Here is a 7,500-nt window from a genome sequence, read left to right on the forward strand (position 1 = left end):
GTGAGAAATGCTTCAAAAACTATGACGATGCAAAACACGCCTTCAACGACTCCATCGCCACCAGAACGCAAGATTTTTACGCTACTGGCATGAATAAACTTGTTTCGCGTTGGCAAAAGTGTGCTGATTCTGATGGTGTTTATTTCGATTAATAAAGTTTTATTTGAGCCGAGATATGTGCATCTGAATTTAAAGATTAAAAACCGCAAGAACTTTCTTGACAACTTAATACATTATATTACGTTATAATAGTGTGCTGGATCAGTTGATTTGTTAAAGAGTCGTTGCCTTTGTCTACCACTATTTCTTCCGTGTCTTATGAGTCCAAATCCCGCAGAGATCAGCTTTGCCCCTTGTTTACTTGTGTTCGAAAAAAATATAGTACCTATCAAATATTGGAGTCGATATAATCATTTATTTCCCTACACCCAATTCTAAGCTTTCAATCCATGATAGAAACGATTATGTTATACTCTACGTACATCTTATACTGTGGGACATTCTCTTGACCAATGCCCATTGATGATTACTTTGATTGCTGCACTTTTTCATCGTATTCCCTTTGCATGACATCTCCCTGATTTTCATGCAGCCAGCACCGCAATTATACATTAACTATTCTTCGAAATCACTGTTCAACAGTTTGCTTGCAAAATACGTTTTTGTACACTTCTTGAATATATAGAGTACTTATATTAATACTGTTTGTTTACTGCTCCTTGGGGATAACTTAACCAGTTTCCTTCCCTGGTCAAACAGTGTAGAATACTCTACAGCTATATAAGGGGGCCATAGGTTAGACCAGTGGTTTTCAACCAGGGTTCCGCCAGTACAGTCCAGGGGTTCCGCAAGAAGTTACAAAACTGCTAAAATCGGCAATAATTTTTAATTCTCCTGTGCAGATATGTGTGCAGATATGTGTGCATAAGACTATTAAATTATTGCACAGGGGTTCCTCGAGCCAGTGGAATGTTTCCTTGGGGTTCATTTCCAGCAAAAAGTTTGAAGACCACTAGGTTAGACTATCATTGCAGTGGGCTGCATAATTTGCAAATGTGTCCCTTTGACATTTCCTCATTAATTCATATATAATTTATGAACAACACTAGTTATAAGGACTAAAATATATTTAAATATGAAAAAGACTGGCTGTGAAAGAAATATAAACATGTAAACAAGTTCCTTTTATCATTTAGAAGTGCGATCGCCTGCTCTGCTGGAAGTAGCAGCCAGATTTCACTCAATTCATGTTATACTGTCTTAAAAATTGCTACAACTAGCAAAGTGCATGTTACTCCCGTTGAAACCCAACCAACCTAAATGCCTAATAAATATTTCCGTCTCAGACCACAGATCCTTGGGATTATCTCGTTACGTACGTACTTTTTTCTGCTGAAATCTTCTTCATGTCTTTCGAATCATCTCCATGTCTTTGGAATATCCTCCATACATTTATCCTAGATGTTGACTTGCAATTGTTTAGAGGAAACAATAAAGACATAAATATCACTGGCCTAGGAGGACCTGCAAAGCCGTGGGCACGACCCCTTCCTCAAACGTACAATTTAAAAGTAAGAAAAGTTTCAGTTTAAAACCAAACTATATCAGCCTCGCTATTATGGAAACAGTGTAAAGCACAAGGGCCCTACGCTTACTCCGTCTTGCTGTTATAACACTTTCTCCTCTTCCTCCTTTCTTCTCTGTCCTACGACTTTAATAATTTAATAATTTAAGACAGTATCACCTCGTCATATCCATAATATCAATGCGAGTTTCGTTTCATATTGCGTATTTGTTTTGCTCGTCTTGTGTCAGTAATCCAATGTTTCAACAGAAATACTTGTTTTCATATTTTACCATGTTTTCCAGGTCACTAAGCACACTGTATTAGTCACAGACAATTGGCTTAAAAAATACTACATTCTGTCAGATTACAAGGGTGATGTGCTTAAAGTTCGGACAGTTATTTAATTTAAGTTGTTTAGATGAATGAGTATATCCGAAAGACCAGTTGCGATAATAATCAATACTTGTTAGCAAATTGGTCATTCTTTACTTGTTTATTATTGGCTTGTAGCTAATAATAAACGCGAAAATGTTACCCATAGCAACATAAGTCTCTTCTTCTTCTTCTTCTTCTTCTTCTTCTTCTTCTTCTTCTTCTTCTTCTTCTTCTTCTTCTTCTTCTTCTTCATCGTCTTCTTCTCCTCCTCCTCCTTATTCTTCTTCTTTATCTCCTCCTCCTCCTCCTTCTTCTTCTTCTTTATCTCCTCCCCCTCCTTCTTCTTTATCTCCTTCTTCTTCTTCTTCTTGTTCTTCTTCTGACTAAAAGTCAAACCAGAAATAAGTCATGATGTCTAAGGGATGTCTGGATGCAAGATGTAAAGCTGCAGTCAAAATAAAGCTAATAACGAAAATGAAAAAACAGCAATTAATATGGAAAAATAATTATTTCTAATTTATGCCCAAGTACAGCAATTTTGATAGGAAAGGATTAGTCGATACCATTGGTTCCAGTGCGTTATTTTATAGGCACGATTTGAACTCCGAACGTAAAGAGTCAGAAATACTGCAATTTTTCCTTTCTTTTTTCTTTTCTTTTTAGACACTCTACTGATTCATCCAATCGTGAGCCCTAGTGTAAAACCCTAAAGCAAAAGGCATTTAATCATATTACACAATAGAACTAAAATAAGAAATAAACCAACAAGAAGAAGAAAATAACTAAAACCGATAAAAGACGATATATAAGGGAGTGCAGAGCAAAAAAATATAACGAAGGCCATATACAGAATCCGATAGAAACTAATGAAGAAAAACTGAATTTAATATAAAACAATAATGAAAAGGAACTGCAATCATTGTAGTAAAAATAATGATAAAGAAGTAAAATCAATATTAATGCAATAATGAGAAAGAATAGAAATTAGCATAAAATAATAATAAGAATAGTATGATGTCAATATAAAACAAGGCTAGAAAAAAATCGTTATCAATATAAAACAATATTGAAATAAAAAGAGTAACTGAGTTAATATAAAGTAAGAAAGGCAAAGAACTGAAATCAATATAAAATAATACTGAAAAAGAAGAGAAGACTATATATAGAAAAAAAAGCAGTAAAGAGAAAGGAAGACGGGGAATCAATATTAAACAATAATGAAAAAGAAAGAATGCAAATGAATATAAAATAATAATGAAAACGAAATAACTGAACTGAAGTTTGTTTAAATTCAATGATGGAAAGAACAAAATATGAAAGATCATGAAAGAATAGAAAAAGAGGAATATTTGAAAACAAGAGTTATAAAAAAGGCGTCATTGTATCATGATGAGGGGAAGATGATGAGGAGGAAGAGATTAAGGAAGAGGAGAAGAAGGAGGAGGATAAGAGAGAGAATTATAAAGATATCATCGTGATCAAGATTATCATCACCGTATCATCATCATTATGTCAACCACCACCACATCAGCATCCTCATCATCATCATCACCATCATCATCGTCATCCAGCACAACCCCTCATGATCATTAAGAAATTTCTCAACGTAATTTGATGATGATAACGACGACGGTGAGGACGATAATGATGTTCGTCCCCGATGATGACCATGATGATAACCACGACGACGACGATGTTGATGATGGCAATTACGACACAAGTTGCTGAGACCCCCTTCGGTCATGACTGACCATGGGAGTGCACCTAGAAAGTTAATCTCCCAGGCACAAGTCCGGGCAAGGTTGTTTATGGAAGACCAGCAGTCGCCCATGCATACCGGCCTCCCCTCTCCACGCCACCAGTGTTATCCAAGGGAAAGGCAACAGCAGATACAGCTTGGCATCTGTGACGTCGCAACTCATTTCTACAGCTAAGTGAACTGGAGCAACGTGAAATAAAGTGTCTTGCTCAAGAACACAACACGCAGCCCGGTCCGGGATTCGAACTCACAACCTCGACGCTCTAACCACTGAGCCATGCGCCTTCACGACACAAGTAACACAGAACTATACTATTGGTTTTTTTGGGTTTTTTTGTAGATGATAACTGTTGAAAAAGGAAAAAATACACATAAAAAACACATGGACATGAGATGAAAATTTTAGAGGGAAGTACGATTAAAAGCAAAAATAAGAATAACTATTGTTCAAAGAAAGATAGAATGAAAGAAAGTGGAAAATAGAGATATAAAAAAATTAAAAAGAAAATCTGTGTTTATACTGAAAAATTGAAGAAGTTGCTAAGTTGAATGAAAATAAAAATAAAATAGAAAATGTTAAGAAATCTGATTTCATTTACAATTTCCAGTGCATTTTCGAAAAAGGTCCTATTTGAATCAAAAGAACTGACACCTTCATTCGGCGCACAAATTACCTTATTTTACGAATATTATCTTATAAAGAGCAGTTATTGTCTTTAAATTTGCTGAAACAAATGTTTACAATAGGCGAAATATAAAGTTGCAAATATCGTCTCAAAATTGCGGCCAACTGCGATAGCTAAACAAAAATTGAGAAGGTAGGCGTAATAGAATGAAAAAATAAACATGGACAGTTTTAAAATTAATATTGCGCAGTTGAGACAGTAATCTGCTCAACGTTCCAGCAGTAACAAATGAGAAATAAATCGTGTTTACCCGCTGTGGCCAAACTGCAGCCAAAGAAAGATCAGGAGTATAGCATATTGTAATAAGACTCGTTGGTTCCAATGGGAAATCCGTGGGTGGTATATATGAAAATTTCATAGTTAATTACTTGCGGCAAACTATATCGAACTGTATTTAATAAATAACAACATGAATGATATGCGTGTGTGTGTGTGTGTGTGTGTGTGTGTGTGTGTGTGTGTAGGCGCAATGGCCCAGTGGCCAGGGCAGCGGATTGGCAGTTGTAAAATCGCGATTTCGATTTCGAGACCGGGCGTTGAGAGTGTTTAGTGAGCGGAAACACCTAAAGCTCCACGAAGCTCCGGCAGCGAGTGGTGGTGATCCCTGCTCTACTCAGTCGCCACCACTTTCTCTCACACTTTCTTCTGTTGGCCTGCTCCCTTAGCCAGCGGGTTGGCGTCAGTTGAAGGTTAAAACAATGTGAAGCGCATTGTGATCAGCGATGTGTAGCACCATCTGATGGCCTGGTCGGATACGGTGATCACGGTGATATATATATATATATATATATATATATATATATATATATATTCATACAACACCGACCTAACTAAATGGTGTGTGAGTGTTTTAAAGAAGTTCAGAAATAGTAAAAGTATTATAGCAGCTAAATGATTTCCAATCGAGGCAGACAAATGGAGAGGTGGAGAGAAGAAAACACATGATTAATTATATTAGTAGCTTATAGTCATATGTGGGCTCTCCTATCGTGGATGACACATGAGAGGCTTGTAATTTACACCAGTGGTTCGTTTACAATGATCAATTATTTGTGTTGTACATGAATTTGCTCCCTCCATTAAATCGACAGATGCATGGTATGCTACACGTCACGTAATCGAAGTGATCGCGGGGAAGCGTGAGATGAAGGGTTTTGCTTAAGAACATAATGGCACCATCCGTGCTGGGGACTCCACGATCTCACGAACATGAGCGCAAAATCTGACGTGTGTTGCGCGCGAAATACGACAAAAATCATGTCCCTAATCTTCGATGACATAACAGTTCAAATATGAATTATATCGAAAATGAAATACGATTCTTTTACTGTGTAAATCGTTGCTTTTTTTTTATTTCTTTTGCTTTGTTTTAAATGGATGGCAAAACGTTTACAAAATGGATGACGAAGTACGCGTATATTTTGATTAGGTACCAACACCATTTATTCTGGTTGAAAAGTATGGAAGGACACGTAAGGCTTCATAGCATTCATGTTAAATGATGCAGAAATTAAATCAACGTGAGCGCAAAACCCCCAACTCTAGGCTACGCATTCTTATTTATCATACGTTGTTCGCGAAACACAACAAAAACCCAGTCCCTAGTCTTCGATGACATGGCAGGTCAAATATGAATTGTGTTAATACAGTTCTATATTTAAGATATGAGGAATTATGTACATTATTTACATTTGACGGATATTTGTCCTCATCGTTTTGTTGTTGACACAACGTTTCAGCTGATTACCCTCCAGCCTTCATCAGGTGGTTTGGGGAAATTTCGAACCTGGGTTCTCATTCCTGAGGTGTTTTTCGATGTTATTATTATTATTGAGTGAGAGAGTAGTGCATGCAATCAAAGTGACACTGGGGTAAAATACACGAAGCCCAGTATACCCATCATGGCTACCCGTCTGATAAGGGTACACCAGGCACATGCATCACAAGCATATGTGCGTTACATGGTGACCTCATATCAAGATAAACAGCGCATGAACTTGCAGGTGGGGCACAGTTAGAATTTTCTTCAGGTCGGGTAACCCATTCCGCTCAAAAGGTCCATGAATAAGGACTGTTTAAGGATGTTGAACGAACCACCCATGTTTCCAAAGATGAATTATCCAAACCTCTAAGAATTCCTTTCAACATACGGCTATGATGCTGCCCCGCTACTTCTGCTTGTGATCAGAGATGCACATATTGTCAGCCACTAAGGGACATGGTCAACTGGTTAAGGTCAAACAACTGACTAGCAAATCTGTGGTATTGAGCAGAATATTTGCTTTAGCCCATCCTTTATACCAAGACAAAACAATGTACATGATAACACTTCCAATCAGTTAAAATCAGAAGCCATGAGAGCCACTGTCTGGTACTGCATCAGGGCATTATTATAATTATTACTATTACTATTATTATTATTATTATTATTATTATTATTATTATTATTATTATTTAGGTCACTACCTGGAATCGAACTCGGAATCTTAACCACTATGCCATATACCCACGGACATATGGCATAGTGGTTAAGAGCGCGAGCTACTAACCCCAAGATTCCTAGTTCACTTCCAGGCAGTGACCTGAATAATAATAATAATAATAATAATAATAATAATAATAATAATAATAATAATAATAATAATAATAATAATAATAATAATAATAATAATAATAATAATAATAATAATAATAATAATAACAATAACAATAATAATAATAACATCCAAAAATACCTTAGGAATGAGAACCCTGGTTCGAAATTTTCCCAAGACACCTGATGAAGGCTGGAGGGTATATCAGCCGAAACGTTGTGTTAACAACAAAAATGAGGACAAATATCCGTCAAATGTAAATAATGTAAATAATGTACGAATTATGTTGATGTAGAATGCGTTTCTTTACCTCGTAAATTGTTATTTGATTCAGTTTTGTTTTGCTTTTTTACAAAATGGATGACAAAATACGTTTACAAAATGGATGGCGAAGCATGTGTAGCACGAACACTCTCTATTTCAGTAGAAACATATGGAAGGACACGTACGCCTTCATAACTTTCATGTTAAATGATGCAGAAATTAAATAGAATACTGAAACTACATAAAATGATATGA

At 36.2% G+C, this 7,500-nt stretch overlaps 1 long non-coding RNA gene and 1 pseudogene across 1 annotated transcript in view; one reads left to right on the forward strand and one right to left on the reverse strand.

Moving 5' to 3' along the window:
* The window catches only part of LOC115213271, a 986-nt pseudogene extending 834 nt beyond the window's left edge, over positions 1-152 (forward strand).
* Positions 153-2,598: 2,446 nt separating this feature from the next.
* LOC118763971 overlaps positions 2,599-7,500 on the reverse strand; it is a 6,385-nt gene continuing 1,483 nt past the window's right edge. The window contains exon 2 of the long non-coding RNA XR_004999744.1: positions 2,599-2,648. This is a non-coding gene — a long non-coding RNA (uncharacterized LOC118763971). The remainder of the gene's footprint in view (positions 2,649-7,500) is intronic.

This window comes from Octopus sinensis, linkage group LG6, assembly GCF_006345805.1.
Source record: "Octopus sinensis linkage group LG6, ASM634580v1, whole genome shotgun sequence".
Taxonomy (NCBI): domain Eukaryota; kingdom Metazoa; phylum Mollusca; class Cephalopoda; order Octopoda; family Octopodidae; genus Octopus; species Octopus sinensis.